General features: G+C 38.7%; 1 protein-coding gene and 1 pseudogene across 4 annotated transcripts in view; one reads left to right on the top strand and one right to left on the bottom strand.

Annotated features, from left to right (window-relative positions):
- The window catches only part of CTNNA3 (catenin alpha 3), a 1399627-nt gene that overhangs the window by 372165 nt on the left and 1001529 nt on the right, over window positions 1–25933 (top strand). The window lies entirely within an intron of this gene.
- Window positions 21193–21805, bottom strand: LOC308257862 (28 kDa heat- and acid-stable phosphoprotein-like; annotated as a pseudogene). The gene has a single exon. The product of its transcript is annotated as a 28 kDa heat- and acid-stable phosphoprotein-like (transcript).

Below are 25933 nucleotides of genomic sequence, written 5' to 3'. Positions count from 1 at the left end.
GAAATATCCAGGTATGTATGGAAGAGGCAAGAATACTGGGCTGTTGGCAAACTTCCTGGGGACAGCAGAGGGATATTACAACACAAGGCAAAGGCAAGTTTGCTGCCACTCTGAACATTGAGTAGTACTGGTTTCTACTACTCTACAGACTGGTCCCAAGGAATGGGGAAGAGAGAGCAGAACAACAATGGATAATCCCTGGGAGGTAGATTTGGGAAACTGGGATAACAAAGGCATCAGTAACAGATGAAGTTCCTAAGTATCTCTGACTACAGTGAGTAAAGGCCATTCAGATGCTGGAATTTTCATTCAGAAATGCACTTTCATCTTGCTCTCAGGCATCAATGTAGGCATGTTTAATAATTTTACTTTTTAATTCAATCAGCCAGGTTTTTCTGGTGGTGATTTTTTTCTGAAGGAGCAATTCAGCATTTTAAGGGTTTTTTTTTTAAAAAAATATATTTTATTGGTATTTTACAGAGAGGAAGGAAGAGGGATAGAGAGCTAGAAACATCGATGAGAGAGAAACATCGATCAGCTGCCTCCTGCACACCTCCCGCTGGGGATGTGCCTGCAACCAATGTACATGCCCTTGACTGGAATCGAACCCGGGACCCTTCAGTCCGCAGGCCGATGCTCTATCCACTGAGCCAAACCGGTTTCGGCAAGGGGTGCTTTTTTATTTGCTGCCATGGGCTATAGTTTATTCTGCCACAGTGGTAATTAACTAAATGGTACTCAGTGGATTCAAGAAATGAATATGTCGTTGATGTATTTAGGTTACCAAAAGGAATTGAATTACTAAGAGATTAACATGAACTTTTATAATATTTATGGTAGAAATATCAAAATTGCTTTTTTGTCATGTCCAAAGCTCATTTTATTGCTAACAGGATTTTAACAGTCAGCCATGGGAAGGGTGGTCAGTGAGTGGGCAGACAGAAGCAAATGGCCATAGCAATAGGTCATTACATTATTGTCAAGGCCTAGAAGTAGACAATAGATAGAGGAGGTCTTAATATGTTTGCAGGGAATTTTACAGAGTAATGAAGGCATGGAGCCATCTGGGGATTGGGATTCACTATCAGGACTCCAATTCATGGAAATTTTTAAGGAAAAAGAATCTGATAGTTATAGGAACTGAGACATCAGACAATAAGGAGCTAAGACAGGATGGAAGATCCAGTTACTAGATAAAACAAAAGTATCTTTTTTTCTTCTTTTGAGAATGAAGGTGAAAAGTCAGGATGGAACCAAGGTGAACGATCAGGTATTCAGCAAGTATGACTCCTCACATGCACCCTAAATAGCACAAAAATTGGTCTCAGAACTGAGTGAGATGTATAGGTGAGATCTAGTGACCCATGCTTCAAAATTAAAGGGATCTGGGCCAAGAAGTCAGGAAGTTCAGTGTATTTCCTTCAGACTAGCACTCTCTTCTTTCATCCATTTTACAGTATCCATCAGATGAACATTAAATTATTTTCACTTGGTTTAGCAAATGTTTTGTTTTTCCTTGATTTATATAAAGATATATTTTGTAAAAATATTTTTGGAATATCTAGCCAAATGAAATACATGTACCCTTTGACCCAGAAAGTTTACTGTTTGTAATAGGAAAATTAGAAGTGTATGTACACACACACACACACACACACACACACTGTCTCTCTATTGATATGTGCATAAAACATTTTTTTCTGGGTGGAAATTTAGGAAACTATTACAAATAATTATTGTTTGAAGAGAGAGAGCTGTGGGGGTGAGGGATGTCCCTTTCACTTTTATTAACCTTGACCATGTTCTACTTAAAAAAAAAATCAACAAGCAGCTATATGAGCCAAGGGATTATGGAATTCATTTCTTTTTTTTCTTATAATCTCTCTCTCCATATTTACAAAGCCCTAATAGATGGTTGTTTTTTTTTTTCTCCCTGGAGTAGAAAACATGTTCTTTTTATTTTCATAAATATTAAACTTTGTATAAGAAGATGAATCTGCCTTTTGAAACATGAGTTTGTTTTCAAAAATCAAGCATATGGAAAAATTGTACTAAGCTGTTGCTATAAGTAATACACTGAATTACCAAGCTCTTATCACGTTGGTATATTTTATGCTCGAAAATATACAACTACACAGTTGTTTATTAAACCGTCAATTGGCTTGGGGCCTGGGTTTTATGTTTCTAAAATCTATAAATAAGAAAAAAACACACTTACATGTACTTTAGAATATATAAAATGCTTTCCACTTAATTTGGTGTTTTATATAAATTTTATCTATATTTATAGTCATGACCTTAAATATCCCATAAAAATGGAAAGAAAAGCAAGACTACAGTAGCTGCATTCATATTTTTGGCGAATGTTCGCATAGAAAATAGCTGCTTTTGCCTTGAATCTCAGGCCCCAAGTTGATATCAGTAATTTAGAGCCATTATCAGACTAAAATGTCCCTCACAACGACTGGCCTGCCCAACCCAGCAGGTCTTCTCAGCTCTGTGTTCTCAGAGGCTGAACTCTGGTCCAAGGGGGTAATTTTGGCTTGGTCACAGCCACATAATGCAGGTATTACTGTGCATGACCACTCTTCCAGGGGATAATGGCACAGCTGGTCCACCAATTGGGCTTAGATGAATGATGTCAGGTTTATTTTGCTGCCAGCACTACTGGGAGGCCAAAACTTGCCTTGGCTGGGGAGAGGATAGAATAGTAATAGATATGTTGCTGTTGTATAACATTTGTTTATAAAAATCTTAGAGTGCTTTTGCAAGCATTAATTAAGCCTAGCAACAGTCTTCTTAGGCTGGTAAGTGTTATTACATGGTGTTCATTTTAGAGATTTTTTTTTCTTTTTACAGTAATATCCAGAGTTGGGTGATTGGGCTAAGGTTCAATGACAGAGCTGACTATAAAAACAAGTCGTTAGGATTCCTCTATCTGGCTCTGATCCCCAAATATTCCCTTTGCAGTGACAGGGGGCATACCTTTCCATTGAGATGATGTTACACTTTAATGTCCTTGAGAGCAGGGATTCTTTTTCCATTTCCTTAGGTCTTGATTGTCCTCTCATGAATGAGATCATCTTAATCATCTTTCTATGTACACTCCTAATTCTCTGTTATGCCTTTTTTGGCATGTGGTCAACACCTCACATATTACAGTAAATTGGCCTAAAGATGAAATGTCATATAATGCTCCCGGGGAAGTGGAAGGCATTGCTCATGCATACTACTGCAGTGGCCTTTTGAAGGCCCCCCCTTGCCAGGAAAAGGAAAAGCAAATAATGTCCCACCTTAACCTGGCATATAAAGTCAGATATCATTTTAGTATTTATAGTACCAAAAAGGGCTTTGATATATCATTTTCACTAATATCACAGTGTTTTGTATTGGATCATACACATAAACTAAATATATTTGCCTTTCATTCTTTGTAGTTAACCATCCTTTTAAATTGTACTTGTGTTATGGTTATTGTTCTAGGTTGCACATTATCTTTTCTTGCATGTATAATAAGTAGATAATGGGTTTAAGGTTCTTTCTCTTTCATTTTAAACTAGAGGCCTGGTGCACAAAATTCTTGCACTGGTGTGGGGGGAAGTCCCTTGCCCTTGGGGGATGTCCGACTTACGGCTTAGACCTACTCCTGGCCATCAGTTGGACATCCTTAGTGCTGCTGCAGAGGTGGAAGAGGCTTTCAACGCTGCCCCTGTGCACGCCAGCTGTGAGCCCAGCTTCTGGCTGAGCAGTTCCCCCCCCCCACCCCCCCGCCCGTGGGAGCGCACTGACCACCAGGGGGCAGCTCCTGTGTTGAGCGTCTGCCCCCTGGTGGTCAGTGCGCATCATAGTGACCAGTTGTTCCACCATCCAGTTGATTTGCATATTAGCCTTTTATTATTTTAAATTCTGGTCATTTTAAATAGATCTTCAATGTATACAAATAATTTATTAACCAGTTGCATTTAATTATTAACATAAATGGGGTGATTTTTGTGTGTGTTAAAGCTGGACTAATTAATGCAGCTTATTCTGGTATTATAAAACAAAATAAACATGAAATACTGGTAATTTGTCTAAACTTTTACATGGATTTGGGCCTTGAATATATTAACTATAACACTCAATAAGAGAATTTTATACAATTTATATTTTACAATCAAAATATAGAGAAGTGAGAGGTTACCAGCTTTTAAGATTTTTTTATATATAGCTATTTATAAAGGCAGTTTGGATGAAGAGATATAGATATGTGTTGTATAATAGGCCAGAAATAAGGAAGGTTTCAAAGGCAAGAAATAAAACATTCCATCATTTCTACTGTCTCTCTTCAGTAAGTTATCCTAATATCTTCTCACATTGAGGTTTCTTAATAATTGTTCAAAGAATTAAAGAAAGCACTCTGTATACAGATCAAAGTATTGAGCATAATGTGGGCTTAGAAATAACATAATATTCATTAGAAAATATTAGTGCATTTTTCAGAGATTTCCCTTTGAGCTAATAAAATCTTCCAATTGGTACAAAAGTTTAAGCATTCAATTTCTTCTGATCTTTTGAGTTTTATACCACAATGGTATTCTCTTGTAGAATCATACCACTTATATCATTATCTACCCATGATTTACTAATGTATGGGTTTTCCTTGGCTTTTAAATTTTTTACATTTTTGAATTGAAATTAAAATATTGTGAAGAGCTATAATACTGAATTTTAAAATCATATAAATACATACCGTTTTCATACTCGAGCTTATTTTATTAGTGCACCTGAAAATCTGTAGGAGCATTTTTATTTTATTTATTTTATTCTTTATTGTTGAAAGTATTAAATATGTCCCCTTCCCCGCCCCCCTGCCCTAGGCCTTCAGCACCCGATTGTCTGTGTCCATGGGTTTTACATATATGCATACAAGGTCTTTGGTTGATTACCTCCCACACCCAGCCTCCTCTGCCTTCTCTGTGAGATTCTGCACTCTGTTCTATGCTTCTGTGTCTCTGGATCCACTTCGTTCATCAGCTTATTTTGTTACTTAGATTCTGTAGGAACATTTTTAAAATTTTATATTTACACCAAACAGATATATGTCACTAAATATATCAAAGCATCCCAAGATCAATGCCTATCTCTGGTCTCCAAGAAAAATCATTTATAAGTGGCCTCTTCATTCTTCCTATCCCTGCAGATAGATAATCTGGGAAGTTGAATTTGTATAAACTCTCTAGGATATCCTACAATGGGAAATGCATGGATACTAATGGACAGACCAACATACATACACAAAACAGAGTAAACAATAAAACAGCTATTTTTTTTTTCTGTATTTGACCCATTTCTGATTACAATTTTGGTTAGCCTCTCAACCATGGAAAATCATTTGAGAAGATGGCAGCTGACACTTTAACCCTTTGTTTGGAAGGATTATGTGTTAGAATTAAGAGTGCTGACAGGCAAGATAATGTTTGCTAGAAATATTTATCATTTAATGAGCTAATATGTGTGTTGTATCATGCACTGTGCTGGGGACTAAATAGTCATTCTCGCTCAGGAAGAGGAAAAAAACAAGAGTTAAAGCTGATTAAAGAATATCTGATACTAGAGGCTCGGGTCACGAAATTCGTGCATGAGGGTATGTGTCCCTCAGCCCAGCCTGCACCCTCTCTAATCTGGGACCCCTCGAGGGATGTCCGACTGCCCGTTTAGGCCCAGTCCTGTAGGATTGGGCCTAAACGGGCAGTCGGACATCCCTCTCACAATCCAGGACTGCTGGCTCCCAATCGCTCGCTTGCCTGCCTTCCTGATTGCCCCTAACCGCTTCTGCCTGCCAACCTGATCACCCCCTAAACACTCTCCTGCCAGCCTGATTGATGCCTAACTGCTCCCCTTCCAGCCTGTTTGCCCCTAACTACTCTCCCCTGCAGGCTTGGTCACCCCTAACTGCCCTCCCCTGCAGGCCTGGTCACCCCTAACTGTCCTCCCCTTCAGCCCTGGGTCCCCCCGAACTGCCCTTCCCTGCAGGCCCAGTCACCCCCACCTTCCCTCCTCTGCCAGCCTGGTCACCCCTAACTGCCCTCCCCTGCAGGCTTGATCGCCCCCAACTGCCCTCCCTTGCAGGCCTGGCCCCTCCCAACTGCCCTCCCCTGCTGGCCTGATTGCCCACAACTGTCCTCCCTTGCAGACCTGGTCCCTCCCAACTGCCCTCCCTGCTGGCCATCTTGTGGCGGCCATCTTGTGTCCACATGGGGGCAGTCATCTTTGACAACATGGGGACAGCCATCTTGTGTGTTGGAGTGATGGTCAATTTGCATATTATTCTTTTATTAGATAGGTTTAGATAGGATAGAGGCCTGGTGCACGGGTGGGAGCTGGCTGGTTTGCCCTGAAGGGTGTCCCAGATCAGGGTGGGGGTTCCCTTGGGGTGTGGGGTGGCCTGGGCGAGGGGCCTGTGGTGGTTTGCAGGCTGGCCACGCCCCCCCAGTGACCCAAGAGGAGGCCCTGATATCTGGGATTTATTTATCTTCTATAATTGAAACTTTGTAGCCTTCAGCGGAGCCAAGCCTCCTGCTTGCTCCGTGGCTGCAGCCATTTTTGTTGGGATTTATTTATCTTCTATAATTGAAACTTTGCAGCCTTAAGCAGAGGCTAAGGCAGGCCAGGGCTGCGGAACTTGGCTTCCTCCATCGCCGGGGTCAACTCAAGCCTTCTGCTCTCTCCGTGGCCGCAGCCATCTTGGTTGGGTTAATTTGCATACTCCTGATTGGCTGGTGGGTGTGGCTTGTGGGTGTAGCGGAGGTACGGTCAATTTGCATATTACTCTTTTATTAGATAGGATACCAGTTTATGTCAGTTATACACTGAGTGGCTAGATTATTATGATCTCTGAATGCATAATAATCTGGCCATTCAGTGTATATCCTGTATCAGTGGCCAGCAAACTGCAGCTCGCAAGCCACATGCAGCTCTTTGGCCCCTTGAGTGTGGCTCTTCCACAAAATACCATGGCCTGGGCGAGTCTATTTTGAAGAAGTGGCGTTAGAAGAAGTTTAAGTTTAAAAAATTTGGCTCTCAGAAGAAATTTCAATCGTTGTACTATTGATATTTGGCTCTGTTGACTAATGAGTTTGCTGACCACTTTCCTATATAAAAAAGGCTAATATGCAAATTGCACCCTCGACCAGGAGTTCAACTGGCAGGCAGGCCAGCCAACTGCCCATGTCCCCTCCCTCTGGCCAGGTTGGCCAGACCCCATCCATGCACAAATTCATGCACCGGGTCTCTAAAACATATATATATATATATATATATATATATATATATATATATATATATATATACACACACACACACACACACACACACACACACACACACACACACTGAGTGGCCAGATTATTATGTGTTCAGAGATCATAATAATATGGCCACTCAGTGTATGTGTAGATAGCAAAGTCCCCCCTTTCCCCAAGAGTCACTTATTTAGTTTGGTATTAATTATTATCTACCCAAGTGTATGACTTATAAATGTAAACTTCTATCTTGAGAAAGTTTCTCAAGTAACTATTCTACTTCCACTACAGATTTCATGAACTGTAAAACACAGACCCACACACATACACACATGTACATAAATCCAGTGTTTCTCCTTGGAGGTGCATTTGAGAAAGAAAAACTAAATGATAATGAACTTTGAAATCTCTTCATGTTATAAAATGCAATACCTATTTTACAAGCATGTGGCTATGCCAAGAATATCAGATATAAAGTGAAATGACATAATTCTATGAATAAGCTTAAACCTTAGAACCTTTTTTTCTAGTTATAGTAATATCTTCTTAAATAAATGTATAAAATAAATTATATAAAAATTTTTGTTATCACCAGTGATGCATGTCATGATTACTCAAACAAATCATTCTTCTTTATTTGAATATATAATCACTAAGTTGGAAGGGTTAAGGTGGGATACAGAATAATATTTTAAATGCCTCTATTTTTTTAGAAAAAGGATTTAATTAAACACATTAGTTCCTCTGCAGTTGCTCTTACTGAGCCTATACAATTTCAGGACTTCTGTTACTTCTTTGTATTCAGTAGCTATGATAAAGTCACATTATGTAGAGAGAAAAGATATGTGTGTTATATTAAGATTGGCTGTGAGAGTGAGACAGAATTTTGGAGTGACTTGGGTCAGATGGGGCTTATGCTATCAGCTGCTACTAAAATAAAACATTTTCTGACTCGAATGTAATTGTAGGGATTTCTCAACTTTACCTTGTGCCCCTAGTGAGACATTTCGAAACTTATAATAAGTAGTTGGATGGGGAATTATACCTCACAGTATGAAGTTTATTTAAAATATATTTTTGATTGATTTCACAGAAGAAGGGAGAGGGAGAGAGAGCGAGCGAGCTAGAAACATCAGTGATGAGAGAGAATCATTGATTGGCTGCCTCTTGCATGTCCCTCCACTGGGGATTAAGCCCTCAACTCGTGCCCTGACCAGAATCGACAGTGACCTCTGGTTCATAGGTCGACGCTCAACCATTGAACCATGCCGGCTAAGCCAAAGTATGAAGATTAATGCAAGTTGTGAGGTTAATAAAGTAAAATTGGAACATGAAATGGTTCACAGTTTGATTGTGGAACTGAAAGAGCAACCCCACTTTTTATTTTATTTTCTAAATACAGAAAAGACAACAGTATTGTTTCCTCATGTCAAATGCAGTATATAAACTTGCATCGTAATAGCTCACAGCTTTTCTTCACCTACCTTTATATACTATCTTGACACTCCCGGAGATCCTCTGTCAAATGCCCTGCGTGCCATGCTGTTGATTCTGCTATGGGCCTGTTGCCTGGGCATGCTGTGTTTCTGAACTTTAGAAACCTCTTCTCATCCAACGCATGATCTTCAACCACACCTGTTAGTACAGCGAGGAAGAAATCATGGCAGGGCTGCTTCCACCACAGTTTTGAAGTTTGGCTTGGGGTCACTTCCTGCCAGTCCTGGTGCTGGCCCCCCTACCACACACCATAAGCTGCATTCCTACTCATTCCCTTTTCTTCTCTTGGAGGGAGGGAGACACATCACCCCAGTCACGTTGGTATTTACTCCCGTATTCTGAAGGCATTTAGCTTTTCCTTTTAACTCCTATTAAGATTTTTCTGCATATTCTCACCCTAGCAAGATTTTCTGTGCTGGGTTTACAGATGCAGCAGTTTATATTTTGAGGATCTTCCATATGGTTAGAGAAAGCTTAGGTTACCCTACAATTAGGAGCCTTATTGAAGAGTGTTTTTTTATTTCATTTAATGTAGGAATACTTCTTGAAAATATGTTCAAAACCTGGTGGGGGAGAGAAACAAAAAATGTTTGTTTGTTTTGTTTATTTATTTCTAACTTTTCTCTGAGATTTGTCAGTCTTATTCTTACATCATCATCTCATTTAATGACTTGTGATGAACTTGACATTCAAGCTAGAAACCTAGGAGTCATATTAGATTCGTATCTTTTTCTCAAATGCTAACTTCCTATTGCCCCTCATATGTACTGTCTTAATTTCTCTCTATCCTTCCTCTCTATTCAACTGCTGCTGCCCTAAATCAGTCTCTCACAGCATCTTACCCAGATAACTGAAAATAGCATCCCTAATTTCTACTTCTAATCTCATTTTCTTTCAATCAGTGTTCTTCCCAGTTTCCAGAACTTTTTTTTTTTTTTTTGGAAATGGAAATATGACTTTAATACTCCTACTTAAAAATGCTTTTGTCTCCTATTGCCTCAAAGATGAAGTTAAAGTCTTTCTCATGGGATAAGGCCCTTGTGATCTAGCCTTGCCTCTTTTCAGCTGTATCTCATCTCATGCCCCCTCACTTAACCTGGTTCCTAGCAACAGGTTCATAGCTCCTGTGTATGTAATGATGTGCATTTCCATGGAGAACATTTTCCCTTCTGCTCAGGATACCCTGACGTTATTTTTCAGTCATTTTTGAGCAACTCTCATATGCCCAGACATGTGTAATAGGTGCTGGGAACACAGCAATGACTAAGGTTTATCCCTGACCACTGGAAGCAGGGGCCATGCCTTCTTCATGCACCAGTGTCTATCAATATCCAGCATACTTACTGATATAGAATACCTGGTCAGATGTTAAAAATTTTGAAAAATAATAACAAATAATAGTTATTACTTATATAGTAATATAGTAGTATATTTGTTCCAGGCATTGTTATAAGAGATTTTACATATATTACCTTATTTAATAACCAAAACAGCAATATGGTTCTATACTTTTATTTTTTTCCAGTTTCCTGGTGGTGAAATAAATAAATTGAATAAATGGTATTAGATAAACACATGCTCAGTATACAATGGCGACAGAGAAGAGCCAAGCCTTAGAAAGGGCTTCCTAGAGCATTTCAGGGAAAGGAATGAGCACAGCAAGGAGACATGGAATAGAAAGCATATTGTGTTCTGAGCTCTGTGTCAGTGCGTACAGTGAGAGGAGAAGGAGAACAGACAATGCCCAGAAATACTACAAGTATAAGCAGGAAGAGAAAAAATAATAAAGCCAAGTTTCTCTAATTTTCAGATTAATTGCTATAGACCCTGCATGCCCCTTTATTATCTTTGTCCCACCCTTGATTCATTTCCCAGCATTGTCCAAAACCCCCAGGAGTTCACATAGTGTAAGTAGAGGAAAACCTGGTGTCTCATGTCCTCATTACTGCCAGTGCTTCTTTTTTTACATAGTGCTGGTGTTGGAGATTTTCAGCCAGGTTTTTGACTTCTATTGGGCCAGGTTCCTGGCCAGGACTCATTCATACTTCAAGGTTGGGCTACATGGTTATACCCCTTTTTAGTTTCCATTTCCTTATTCAACATAATCATTATATGAAAATGAATTAGTCTAGGAAAGCTTCCAAACAATGAGCCACATAATGTATTGAAACAGATTTAACAAATTCCTAGACCCTTGTGTTGAGTACATTTCTTCAGCCTTATTGTTCTTATCTGCCACAGGGCCACTCGAGAAGGTTTATCTAATTCTAAATCTTGGGAATTATGACCTGGAGTCTCAGCCCTCCTTTCCAGGAGGGACTCATTATGTGACTTTATTCATCATCTTGCCGTTGACCAGCTTTGCTTTTATAGTGTCAAGGACAGCAGCCTCTTGAGTCAGCAAAAGTTGTGGGTTACCCTTTTCTCACTTCCCTCAGAGTGGGTGCCTTCTTCCTGCCCACTCTGTAAGTGAATATAGATCACTGAGAGCCTGATTAGCCAAGCTAGGGGGCTTGGAAGAATTCATCAGATTGGTGTAGAAGAGCCTCTGAGGGCTTGAGGCAGTGATGTTCTGGTCCGGCTTTGGAAAAATGGTGGTCTTGTTGGTGGGAAGAAGATTGTAAAGGAGCAACACTGAGGGAGGACTGCCCCAAGGAGGTTATTGCAGTCCTTCGTGGGAGAGGTGATGTTGTTTGAACAGCAATAATGATTATGGAAATACAAGATGGATTTCAGAGACAGCTTCCTTCATGTGCATCTAATTCCTGTTGGTCCTTCAGGACTCAGTTTGTATGATGTGTCCTGTAGGAATCTTTTCCTGGTAGTTCCTCCAGATTGAGCAAAATGCTTCTTCCTATTCTGAGAGTACACTGTTGATAGTTTAATAAAGGAACTGTGATATGGTCATATAATTAGACCAGCTTGATTGTCTTCCTCAGATCACGAGTTTCTTGAAAGTTGGTACTGCCTGTGTTCATGTTTGTATTTCTGGCGCTTGATGTAGTTCATGTGATGGTGGGTATGAGTGGCTTGGTTGTAAAACTCCAGGGGTATTTTACAGTGTATTATTTAGGGAGTGTCACATTACTGCCTATAAGGGGAGTCTAATAAGAGGCATTTTTCCCTGTCCCCAAAGAAATCCCTTCATTCCCCACACCCATGGAGAGCACTAGAGAGAGTGGAATGTGGAAGATGTGGCTGCTATATTGCTTTGAGACAAGGAACCACTGGTTGAGAGAGAATGCTCTAAGGCCACACAAGCCAACCTAACTCATTTACAGGTTAATAAGAGAAGCCACCATTTCACAAAATATTTTGCAATGAAACAATGCTCATATAAAAGTAGTATTTCAAGTCAAGAAGAATCAACAGAACTGGGAGGTGCAAGAAGTTCCAATCTGAATGGAGACCCTAGATCCAAAGACCTGAAGATGACAGGTATCGGAATCATGTGGCTTTTGAACATTAAAATGCCTATTTCTGGAGCCAGATTCAACCACTATATCATAATCTCTGGGATTTGAGACCTAGAATTGTAATTTTAGGGAATATCCTTGTTGGTCCTTATGCATAGTCCTGTTTGGAAAGCACTCCTGAGCCACTAATCAAATGATAAAGTCTTATTAGCTCATTAGTAAGGAGGTAGAAGTAGAGAACATCAGAACCCCATCAAGGTGTCTTAATATGTGTGTGTGTGTGTGTGTGTGTGTGTGTTTAAAGTTAATGCCTCACATATTCTTTATATTTCAAAACATGGGGTATTCTTTTCATAAATCTGATTTAATAAATCAGAAAATATCTAAGTGTGCTTATGTATGGGTCCTGGCTGACTCTTACGGTCAATATTTATTTTTCTAAATGGGCAGTACCAGCAGGAATCACTCCTTAAAAACAGTTCCTTAACAGGCCTAATTCTGGTGGGGATAAATTGCATTAGCACTGTGGTTGACTATAAATAGTAATCAGTGAGTGCTTGCTAAATGTGTAAATGGGACTGAGTATCTCCCACAGGTTTTTTACTAATAATATTAAAAGATTCCTTTTAGGAACTTTTTCAAAATTGTGTTTCCATGAGGGTGGTAATAAAGTAAAGGCATATTTAAAAACTGTGAAATTTAATATATAATAAATTCCAAGTGTCTTTTTTATTGTGAAGTCTGTTTTTAAGATTCTTCTCATCTCTGTCGTACTAATGCTTCATTTCTCATTATTGTGTACATGGCACGGGGAAATCCTGTTTGACTTTGCATTTGATGTTTAATTGAAGGTTGTATTTGATTTAATCTACAACTGTTTTTTCTGTGTGTGTGTGTGTGTGTGTGTGTGTGTGTGTGTGTTATAAACTACAGCATCAGAATTGTTGGTCATTTAAAAGTAATTTAACAATGCCCAGACAGCATGGTTCAGTGGTTGAGTGTTGATCTATGAACCAGGAGGTCACTGTTCGATTCTGAGTCAGGGCACATGCCTGGATTGCAGGCTCAATCCCCAGTGTGGGATGTGCAGGAGGCAGCTGATCAATGATTCAGTGATTCCATCACTGATGTTTCTATCTCTCTCTCCCTCTCCCTTCCTCTCTGAAATCAATAAAAATATATTTTAAAAATAAAAGTAAATTAACAGCTATGTTCTAAAGTAATTTTTGAACATAGAAGCATTGATAGACTGTCGAATCTTAGAGGGAAGGGGGGGGGTGAATGGGAAGAGATCAATCAAAGAACTTGTATGCATGTATGCATAACCCATGAACACTGACAATAGAGTGGTGAAGGCCTGGGGCAGGGGGTGGGGATGGGCTAGAAGGGGTTAATGGGGGAGGAAAGGGGATGTATGTAATACTTTAAACAATAAAGATTTTAAAAAAATTTTTAAGTCATTTTTGTATTTCAGATACGTTTTGACTTAAAGCAGGAGAAGTAAATTTAGCAAGCAAAATGCTGACATTTTAAATGAAATGTTTAATGTTCCAAGGCAATTGGGATGGCAAACACATCTTGTTAGTTTCTTATTTAATGAAAATGGTTCCATTTAAAAATCTGAAAATTTTTTATTATGAATTCCTGTCAGGCACAGTAAAGAGGCAAAATGCAGGGTAGAGATTAATACAAAATGTACAATCTTCCCTCACGAGGGTGACAGTCCAAAGAAGAGGGTGCTTTTTATCATAGGTTCCACATGAGTGAGCAGTCTAATTTTCAGTTCTCTTTTCCTCCCTTATATTTGCAGTCTTTTTATAATTGATATAGTCAGATATATTTGTAAAGTAATGTACATTTCCATTTACGCTTTTTTCATGATCTTCCCAGTTTTAAATTATATTAATCCATTTTTCAATTTTCTATGTTTAGAAGAAAAAGGAAAAAAGAACCTCTATTTTTGTTAGATGTAGCCATTTTACAAAGAAATGAGTAGTTGCATTCCTTTCCTTTATATTTTTTAAAGCTTGAGGCATTAAGTTTTGTTCCCACCCAAATAGGTGTTTACCAGTGGGAAAAGAAAAATCTGTGCTCAGGACAACTAATGATTTTTATGGTGGACATCTTCTGGGGCAAGGATTACATAGGGAATATTGATTTCAGCCTGACTTAATACCCAAACTGTTGGCAAGTAATACTGAAGAAGAAATTGGAAAAGTTAATCTTTTGGTTATTTTAAAATACTGTCGAGGGGTTAAAACTGTTAAAGGAAAAAGAGGCAAATGCCCAAGGCTACTGGGAAACACCGCTCTACGGAGTGCGCGGTCTGCAAGTGATTATGGCAGAAACAACTGCAGATCGGCTACTAGTTCTGTTAATCTGGGGAATAATAGTTTATGGTAATTCTAAAAATAAGATTTGTTCATTTCAGAATTATTGTTTCCCAATTGAGAAATGTGATCAAGTGAGTTACATTTAAAGGTAGGCACAGAATGGGGCTTTTGATGAAGAATTTGATTATGGGAAAAACATATGTCTTTCTGAATCTCTCTTCTTCATCCTACATAAATGTTAAGCACTGATGAGTGTGATTTTTACATTTTGAAAGGAGGATACTAAGCAAATTTTAGCACATATTTCCTTTCTCACCAAGCTATTCGAGGATAATTCATACGATGGGATATCTATTGAAACTTAGAAGCAAGATACAAGTATCACAGACAGAAATAAGCCTCACAAAGATAATATATTGTGGGCGAATGGAGGCTGCTTGGTTTATTTTCCCTGCTGTGATTTTATATCAGATAGGGCCCACATTATTCAGGCCCAGCAAACGTGTAGGATTGAAATGAAGTCAGAGTCGATGCTGAAAAACAATTTGGAGGCTGTTGCAGTAGTCAGAGAGATGATGTGCACTTGGACCTGACTGTTGCAAAGTGATTGAAAAGCTGATGGAATGGAGAAATATTTAGGGGGGTTGTATTAGTGTTCTTCGGAGAAGCAGAATCAAAGAATATATAATTATGTAGGATAAAATATATTTTATTATAAAATATATAGAATATAATATATAAAAGAATATTATGTAATATAAAATATTATATAATACATAATTAATAATATATAGAATATAATATAACAGAATATATATATATTATATGTATATAATATATATATAACATAACAGAGAGAGAGAGAGAGAGAGAGAGATTTATTATAAGGATTGTGGAGGCTTGCAAGTCCCAAGATCTGTAGGGTGAGACGGTGAGCTGGAGACTGAGGAGAATTGGTGGTTTAGTGCAGAATTGATGGTTTGGTGCTAGTATGAGTTAGAAGGCTGGGGAGTCAGGAGAGCTGATGGTCTCAATCCTGGTCTAAGGCTGGCATTCTCAAGACCCAGGAAGAGCTAATGTTTCAGTTCTAGTGTAAAGGCAGGAAAAAAAGCTGATTGAAGTCCACCAGATCGGAAGAATTCTCTCTTGATTGTAGGAGGATCAGCCCTTCTGTTCTCTTCAGGCCTTCAGCTGATACAAGAGGCCCACCCACATTAGCGAGGACTATCATCTTCACTCAGTCTGCAAATTTAAATGTTAACCCAAAAACATCCTCACAGAAACACTTAGAATAATGTTTCAGCAAATATATGGGCCCCTGAGCGCCCAGTCAAGATGACATATAAAATTAATAGTCACAGGGTTAAATCTGGATTTTAGAACACTTGGAGATTAATTAGATATGGGGGATGAGGCAGAGGAGGAGTGAAAATTGACTCTCGCAGTTTGAGTTTGAGCAACTGGTTAGTCTCATTTGCTAGGGTGCCTTTTTTATGTACTCACATAAACATGCACACCTGTGGAATTCTAAAGGTTCTCATCACGGTCTCAATTTCTTTCCTATTGACTTAGTGATCATAACTCTAAGTCGGAGGGTGGAGGAAGTGTTTATTTATTATAGAAACTAGAGGCCCATTGCACAATATTCATGCAAGAATAGGCCTTCCTTCCCCTGGCTTCACTCCCAGCTGCCGGGAGCCAGCAAGTACCCGCTCCCATCTCACCTGGGATCTGGGAAGTCCTCGCTTCTGTCTGGAGCACTGCTCCTGTAGCTCCCTCCGCCACGCCCCCTCCCCCTCATAGCAGGCGTCCCCACCCCTCCTGGGGGCTCCGTGCCTGCATATGCAAATTAACCTTCCATCTTTGTTGGGTTAATTTGCATACTCACTCCGATTGGCTGTGGGCATAGCGGAGGTATGGTCAATTTACATGTTTGTCTATTATTAGGTAAGATAGTATAAAAAGGTGAGCCTGGGTGAGAATGTGCCCTGCAGAGAGACTGAGAAGGACCTGGGCTGAGCTTGGTACAGCTGTCCCTGGGCAGGGCTCTGGATGCTGTTCACACAATGTTGTTCCTAATTATGCCCAGTGTTATCGCTCAGATGTTGGAGAGTGATCTGAGCTTGATTCTTTTGTTCCGGTTGCCAAGGATCAAACCATATCCCTGACTGTGAGAGTTGTTTTTTCCTGGAAGGATTGGATATTGCCACTCTTAATCATTTTAGTGTGAAGTCAGCACCAGAGAAGGAAATGAAGACTTAGGACATGGGTCTTAAATCCTGGCTGATTATGCTCATGTTATGTAAGTGAAAATGATTGGTGGAGTACAAGTCTGATTCTCTCTTTAGGCAAGCACAGTCTTTGGAAACTTGGTGTTATTTATGTGCTGAATTATTAGTGTTTCATCAGCATTTTATCAGCATTAAACATGCATTATAAGTCAATAAGGATACCTAATGTGTATTTGTGAGTTAAACTCTAAATACAATATGCAAAATACATCAAAATCGTTGGAGAAAATAATTATCTGTTAGCTCATGGGACAGTAAAGAAATAAATAGAATTGAATGTTTAGTTTTTGCTGGCTTGAATTGTCAGGCAGAAAATATATGCTGTAGTTTTGGCAAGAGGACTGAGGTAATCCAGTGGAGAATTCTGCTAGAGAGGCTTTCACTCCTTAATAGAAGAAAAAACAAAAGCAGAGACAGAAAATCCCCAAATGCATGACTGTCTTCCCAATTTACTTGGTTGTCACGATCTGGTTTCTCAGAACACCTGTCTAGCTGAACCATTCAGAAAGGCCCAGAGCATTTCATTGTGAACCATGTATCAACCAAAAGGAATTCACCCACAGTACATAGATCTTGTTGGGAAGTTTAGTTTGCAATCAGCCACTCAACTATATAAGTATGATTTAGTTAGCATATATTAGTGTAGAAGCTGAGATATATTGAATAAATTGGCATGAGGGTTTTCTTTGAAAAGGAAACTGAGTAATAACTATAATTTTTTTCTTTTTATAAATAATTTTGTCTGTTTTGGTCTAGCCCAAACGGTGTAGCCATATAAGAGATTCTTCACTGGTTAGTTTTAACTTCTCATGAAAAAAACATAATAAAATTGATTTCTTCTCTCTTTGTAATATTCTTCATTGTGTAACATACTTTTTTTTTTTTGTTAGTGAAAGGTATTGCATAATGTTCTTGATCTACAGAAGAAATCAGAGGTGGGATTCCAAATTCAGCAGGAAGGGAAAAACCAAGTGTGTAGTTAACATAAATCTTACAAAATGTATACTGGAGATCAGCATATTATTTCTCAGTAAGTTCAACCTAGTTTTTCTTCCAGCATTTCTCTGGTTGAGTATCAGAAGTAGTCAGTTTGCATTCAAGGGTCATACTGTATAAAAATACAACCTCAACATAACATAATCATCCTCAGCAAGGCTACTTCCTCATATGCTGGGATGTGCTTGGGACCTCTGAGTTCTTGAGGGCAGAATAGATTAACATTTTCCATTTCACACTATCCAGGCCATACAAATTGGATGACAGAATCTCTGGCACTGTTGCTTTTCTTTTCAATGTATACATTGAAGTTGTTTAAGTTACAAGTGCTTATGTTTAAACTCCACTCTAGATGTTTTGGTTCTATTTGGTTAATCTTTCCCTGTAATCTCTCTATATATAAAAGCCTAATATGCTAAGTGACTGACCATTTGACCATTTGACCAGTCACTATGATGTGCACTGACCACCAGGGGGCAGACACTCCGACTGGTAGGTTAGCTCGCTGCTGGGGTCCAACCAATCAGGATTGGGTGAGATGGACCGGACACGCCCTGGAGCCAACCTTCCATTGTCCCTCCCCGGCCTTTAAAATATTTCTTCTAATTAATTTCCTTTCAATGTGCACGAATCTGTGCACCAGGCCTCTAGTATTTTATAAGCTGAAATACTGACATAGTCTATAGAAAGTTTTATAGTCAAATAATAACTATTTAACATTTGTATATGTAAGTTTGTGGAATGGTATAAGTTTATTCCATGATGCACTGGCTTTTGGGGCACTAAAAATATTTGGAAAGAACATCAACTTCTAACAACTTACTTAAAAAAAAGAAGGAGGAGGCACTGAGATGTTGGAAAACAAAGTATTTTTCCATGGCTCATCCTTCACTAAATTATAATAAGTCCACTTTAGACAATGAAAGTCACAATCAGTTCACTGACATCGACATTTTAATTTTATTCATGATCACTGGGAAAATGCTAAGTTCCTGAGCTTTGTTAATGTTATAAGGCATTAAATTGTGGTTATTATAGTGTCCTGACATATTATATGGTGCCTAGTGAAAACTGTATTAAATATTTGCAAGATGAAATTAGTAATATTCGTTTTTATTCTGCTCAGTGAAATAAACAGGTGCAAGCAACATTAATTCAACTTACATCCTATGAGGTACTGCAGTTCCAGCAGAGCCTGGTCATTGATTACAGATCCACCTGGCTTACCTTGATAAATGATTTTGCCCAAGCCTCCTATTGGAGAGGACTATGTATTCAGATCTTGTTGATATAAAAATTGTTACACTAAAACCAACATTATTGGTGATTACCTTTGGTTTGTATACTAGTGTGAGTCACAGTAACAGTATTTTGTAAACCCCTTGGCACATAAGTTTATCTGGCCTTGTAAAATAATATGAAGAAAACAACACTTTGCATTTAACGTAATTCATGATTAGTCTAAGTTTTAAATGGATTAGACATGAATTGTCTTGATTTGGGAATGATGAATTTTTGATAGCTCTGTGTACTTCATAAAATATGTAATACATTCTCTTATTTTGGAAGTCTTTACTATAAAACCGGGAACACTGAATGGATTATTTTTGGATATTACAAATCTTAATTTTGAGATAGTTCACCATGAAACAGTACTAATTATACTAGTAGATTATTCACCCATGGAAATTGACTGGAAATTGGTTATTCTCTGTGGGTGAAATATAACCTAGAAATGGAATTTTGCATTGTTTCCCCATATGGATTTTTTGATGATTTGGGATAAAGAGTGCTTACAAAGAATATTCAACATTCACTTATGGACTATGAGAGAGAGAGAGAGAGAGAGAAAGAGAGAGAGAGAGAGAGAGAGGAAAGAAAAAGAAGGATTGGCTCTCAATAGTCATAAGTATAAGTAACAACCTTGAGCTTGGGTAGCACTTAACTATTTTAATTTGAAGTGTATTAATTTTGGAATTGCAACTAATAACTCTACAGCTTATAATTTAAACTTTATTACCAGAAATGTGAACGTTTTGTAGTATCATTCTTTACATTTTAAGCAATAATTTACAGACTTGAGCATTAATCAGAATCCTCTTATGCAGAAACAGAGTTTTGGCTCCTGTCTTTAGAGTTTCTGATACAGTATGTCTGAGTCTGGAATTGGGTCTAAGGATTTGGACTTCTAACATTTGTTAGGTGATGCTGGTCTGAAGTCCACATTTTGAAAATCCCTGTTTTAGAGATATAGGGCAATATATGCTTTCTTGATTTTAGAAATGTGGTTCCAATGGATGTACACACACACACACACACACACACACACACGCACATGCACACATACAGACACGTGTATATATTTATGTGTGTAATTGACAGCAGAATTAATGCTAGATTTCAATTCCTCTCTTCTTATCCTCAGGACTGTTTACTACCCTTAAAATAATATATGTATAATATACTCCAAATTATTTACCTGCAATAGGAGAGGAAAAATAAGAAAGTATTCAAATTAGTTATTACTAGTAGATTAAATAGAGATTAATTTAAACACGCAATTTAAAAATTTTTTATTGATTTCAGAGAGGAATGGAAAGGGAGAGAGAGATCTAGAAACATCAATGATGAGAGAGAATCATTGATTAGTTGCCTCCTGCATGCCCCACACTGGGGCATGTGCCCCTACCAGGAATCAAACCATGACCTCCTGGTTCATAGGTCAACACTCAACCATTGAGTCATGCCGGCTGGGCAAAACACACAATTTTTGATTTCCATCCTTTGAAGATCTTTTTTTTACGATAATGTCAAGTTTAATCTGCCAAATATACAAGTTGGATTTGTAGAGCATGTTTTGCCTGGGTGCTGCACAGTAAACAGAGGTTTCTTAAAATGATCCATGGGTAGGGTTAAGAATGGGCCCTGGTCAGAAAGGTGGGAATGGGGCAGAGAAGGGTACAGGGAGGCCATGGAAAGATCCATGACCCTCAGAGACCCAGGGGTACAGGCTCCCAGATGACAGCCCCTGAGTGAGCACCCAGGCAACACAGATGGGCTGGTTGTTGCAAACTCACCAGCAGCAGCCCCCAGCACAACCACCCCTGCAGTGCAATCTACTGGACAAATGGACGCTCTTCTTACCCCACCTCCCAGGCACCCCCAACAAAAGTTCTGAATTCTAAAAACAGCAAAAACATTCGAATGGTTACATATGAAATGCTGTCCTGCATCTTTCTGTCTCAAAGATAGCAGCTGCCCCCTCCCCCAGCCCTCCACCATCATCCCCAAAACAATTTCTGTGCCAAGATGAAGAGGAGACCCCAGGCTGTGGGGAACTCCTTGTCTTGAGGAGCTGCTGCCATGGTGACAGGGCACAGGGTGGGCGAGACACAGCAGCAGTCCTGGCCGCATGGCCCAGCTCCCTGGTATCTCCTCCCGCAGGCCTTGTTACTTATTCATGGAGAGCGACTGCATTCGTTTTCCTGACAAAGTTGCGTCATCTTTTGCTTTCCTTTCTTCTTCTTTCTTCTTGGCAGCTTCTTCCTGCTGTTTTCAGATAATTGCCAGCCGGGCAAGGTCAGCTTTGGCCTGCTTTGTTTTCCCAGCTAAATGCATTTTCATGTAATGCTCTTTTGCTTTCTGCTTCTCAATTTCTTCTTGTTCTCTCCTTGGGCCCATCCAAGTCCAGTTGTGTGACTTTTTTGGTTTGTCTGTGCCGCTCGGTCGGGGTTCTGGATATCGATAAGGCCTTCCACACTTTTGTGCTTTTGCTGGTAAACATCTTCTTCATCATCACTCTCATCTGAGTCTAGTGATTTCTTCTCCTTTTTGGGGTCACCTGCAGCCCCATCTCCATCTTCTTCTCCTTGTTCCTCTTCTTCCCTGGCCTTCTGCTTTTCAGCTTGGAGCTGTGCATCAATCTCCTTGGGGCTCGTGTATTGCTGTGCCCGGCCTTTGTGGCTTCCCTTTCTCCCTCCTTTAGGCATCGAGGCTCTGGCAGCTGCCTTGAAGATCTTTTTGAAGAAAAAAAAAAAAATATATATATATATATATATATATATATATATATATATATATATATAGCTTTGCTTTCTCAATAAGTTGCTCATCCTATAGAAATTTACTTTGTCTTTTGTAGTTTGAACATTTTGCAATGATCCCTGGTTGTTACTCAAAGTTGTTTTTTTATTACGTAAGGTTATGAGATTTAGAAGTGGTGATGGGTTAAAGGAAAATGTATTTAGATATCTGGTAGCATTTTGTTGTTGTTAATGATTTTTGTTAATAAGCTTTTTGTTATCATACACAATAAAAGTAAATAATGGTTTTGATTAACTGAAGCTATTGTAATTTCATTATGCTGCAGTGGTAAATTGACTCTCTACATAGAATAGAGCCTACTGAGTTGACATGAATGAATGGGAGGTTCATTGGAATAATTCTTTCTGGTTATATTACTAGCACCTATCCAGTGGGAGATATGCACTGAATATTTGTTTAAAAAATTAAATATAACTCCCTTCCCCCTGCAGTTATAGCTTCCTAATTTTATTAAGGGAAGCTGGGTAAGGAGCGAAGCTTCTTGGCTAGTTAATTTCAGCCTCTATGCTTGGTTCATCAGGATGCATGATGCTCATCCACTGATTTACAGGAGTGCTTCTTCATTACATATGGGCTGCACATCCTCTGATACTCTGAGAGCTGAGCCTTTCCAAATTGTATTTAATGGTCTGGATTTTGGGTTAAAATTAGATTGGAATACACTAATGCCTACCCCTGCTGCTGATACTGCATCATCCATATTTTTTTTTCTCCTTTAGTGAAACAACAAACAATAATCAATTCATCTTGGTGGAAGTGCTTGCTTTTTGTTAATGTAGCTTTTTGAAAAGAGCTATACAATTCCGACACGTTAGGTTGGAATATTGCTGGTGATATATCTGGTATATGGCCTCATCAGACCAATGCTCCTCTAACTCACTGTGCCTTTTCTTGTTATTGAAAAATCTGTCCTTTTCAGGCAAGGGAGTATTAAAATCCTAAGTAGGAAGGGACCTGTTCTGCCTTGTCTTTTGGCTCAGAGAGACAAGCTTTAAAAAGAACACCTTTTTAATGTGAGAATATAGAATCTAGACCAAGCATGTAAAAACGTTCTTTTATCCTTGTATATGCTTATTACTTTATTAGTTATGAGCAAAATATATTCATCCACATTGAAGACCAAACTGCATTAAAAAATAGTAGTAAATGGACTTTGCAAAAGTCCTCTTCCTATGCACAGAGTAATCAGGTTTGTAAATTAATGACTAATGTGACCTTTATTCTTTTGACTTACTCAGCATGTATTTGGTGTACTTTGTCTCATTTTTACTGACATCATTTCTTCTAGGTATTTCCTTCATAATTTATTTTTAATTTTATCCCACTGAAAATTTTGGCATGTTATCTAATTTTTTTCTTGCACCAGACAGGGTATAAATAAATAAAAATTTAAAAACCTTTTCTCTATCCAAATAGTATATACTTTCTAAAAAGAGTACATCCTTGTCTACTAGTATAACTAGGAGCTTATTGCAATTAGGTTTTTGTGTATATAGATTCTGAGTATAGGAAAAGATGCTATCCAGAGCCCTTATATGGCCTCTCAACTGACAACCTTGAACTCACCCTCATCCCACCTGCACCTCCCTTCTCCATGATCTAGATAGGAAATTGCCAGTAGGTTGCCCAAATCTGCCCCTCAGCTATATCTGATTTGCCCTGAACTGTGTTGACCCACAGGATATTACACAAAAACTGGAATTAGTTTCTAACATTTAAACCTTCCCATAAAAATTCAGATTTTGGTTTCTCTAGGAAAATAAAGATATGGACTTATATCCTTGGTAGGCAATAGTCCTCAGGAGCTCAGTGGATGGAAAAGGGCTCTCCCATCCACCTCAGCCTTCACCACTCCCTAGTTTGCAGACACTGAGACTGATGGTCAGTTAACATTAGCACTTGTCTTGTTTTTTTCATGCCCGCACCTGCCTGACCCTTTGGACACTTGAATTGTGACTGCACAGGTCATTCTGCCACTGACACTGATAAGGAGTTATTATAAAACTACTTTGCAATATGCTTTCCGAATACATTTTCAATTAAAATCATTTGTATTGCAGGCAGTATCGTAGAGGCATGGCTCTAATGGTGAGGAATTCCAGGTTCTATTTGTTGTGATACTTTGGGGACGACAATCTTTTCTGATGCCATCACCTCGCCCATACACTGGGTGATCCACTGTAACTGTTTACAATTTGACTCCCTTGATATCCTATCAAGTTGTCTCTATTCAGAATTTACTCTGGTGTTCATCAATGAATGCATGCCAGAGTGTCTGTCCTTTCCACACATTCCTTACAAAGTTGGTAACTACAACAGTGCCTATACTGAGGCACTGTTGACAAGACTGGCCAAAATATCATTAGTTGGTAAAAAAAAAAAAACAACACAAAAAAACCCCCAAAAACCCACTCCACAGCAATATGAAAGAAAGTTTTAACTGTGGCTTTATGGCAGGATGAGTCCATTGGGAGAGTTCTGATGCCTATTATTCACTTAAGAGATTGAGAGCAGAGAAAGATTTAAGGCATTCAAAGAGATGCTTTTGTGCCAGTTTTGGATTCTTGCTCAGGATTATCATTGGTGTTGTAAAATTGAAAGAGATACACTGCCAATAGAGACCTAGAGAAAAATTCTTTGTGATATATTTATTTTATTTTTAAATAATTCTTTATTGTTGAAAGTATTACATATGTCCCCTTTTTTTTTTCAAAAAAGAAGAAAAAAGAAAAAAGGGGGACATATGTAATACTTTCTTTTCTTTTTTTAAAAAAATACATGTTATTGATTTTTTACAGAGAGGAAGGGAGAGGGATAGAGAGTTAGAAACATCGATGAGAGAGAAACATCGATCAGCTGCCTCCTGCACACCCCCCTACTGGGGATATGCCCACAACCAAGTTACATGCCCTTGACCGGAATCGAACCTGGGACCCTTCAGTCCGTAGGCCGACGCTCTATTCACTGAGTCAAACTGGTTAGGGCTGTAATACTTTCTTTGTGATATATTTAAAATCCCAGTCCTATATGAAATCTAGCAACTAGAAACTACCAGCAAGAAGCATGCTGCCTTTGTACCTCGAGTACAATATTGTGACTCAATGCCCCTAACTTCAGTTCTTGCTCCATATAGGTGAATAACAACTCAAATATAGTATGTGTTTAGGAAAGAGTTATGATATGCATTATAAAATGAGGACAACTTTTCTTTGTACACTAAAGGAATCTCATCAGCTTGTATGTTCCCATCATATTCATCAAGAGAATGGGCAATAAATAAGATACATGCAGACGGTAGAATCTTTTTATTCCCTGTCCTGTTTTGTAATTTTTGTTGTCATGCAGGAGGGTGCCCTGAAGTCTCCAGTATTCTGTTTCCTGGATAGCGCTCAATTGTCTTGACTGCTTTATTTGGGCATCAGAAATTTCTTTCAGTTTCAGAGTTTGAAAACACCACATAACTTCTGTGAAGTGCAGGGTATTTTAAGATCCAGGTGCCATTGTACAGAAGAGTACTAAGACTCATTCAGGGTACTCTTCCCCTTAACTTGCTCTTTGGCCTTGAAAAGTCTATGTCAGTGGTTAGCAAACTCATTAGTCAACAGAGCGGCAAACCGCGGCTCGCGAGCCACATGTGGCTCGCAAGCTGCAGTTTGCTAACCACTGGTCTATGTGAATGCCAAAATCAATATGTACATCTTGCTTCACCAGTAAAAGGCCATTAAATTTATTTAATCATTATGGACACAGTTTTGAGCAAAAAAAAAAAAAGCAGATAAGCAGATTTGCCTTCTCTGTGTAAGTTAGTACAAAATTTTGGATCCCTCCCATATGCTCTTTCATAGTTTTAAGACTGACTCCTCTTTTTTTTTTTTTTTTTTTTTTTTTTTTTTTTACCATGACAAATCTCTGTATCTAGAGCAAAACTATGAAATATTCTCATTTTTAGTAACACTATTTGGTTGTTTTAAGATGTTCTGATCTGCACTGGGGACATCGTTACTTTCTGCCTG

Source organism: Plecotus auritus (assembly GCF_963455305.1).
Source record: "Plecotus auritus genome assembly, chromosome: 9".
NCBI lineage: Eukaryota > Metazoa > Chordata > Mammalia > Chiroptera > Vespertilionidae > Plecotus > Plecotus auritus.
This window is presented reverse-complemented; position numbering and strand designations above follow the sequence as displayed.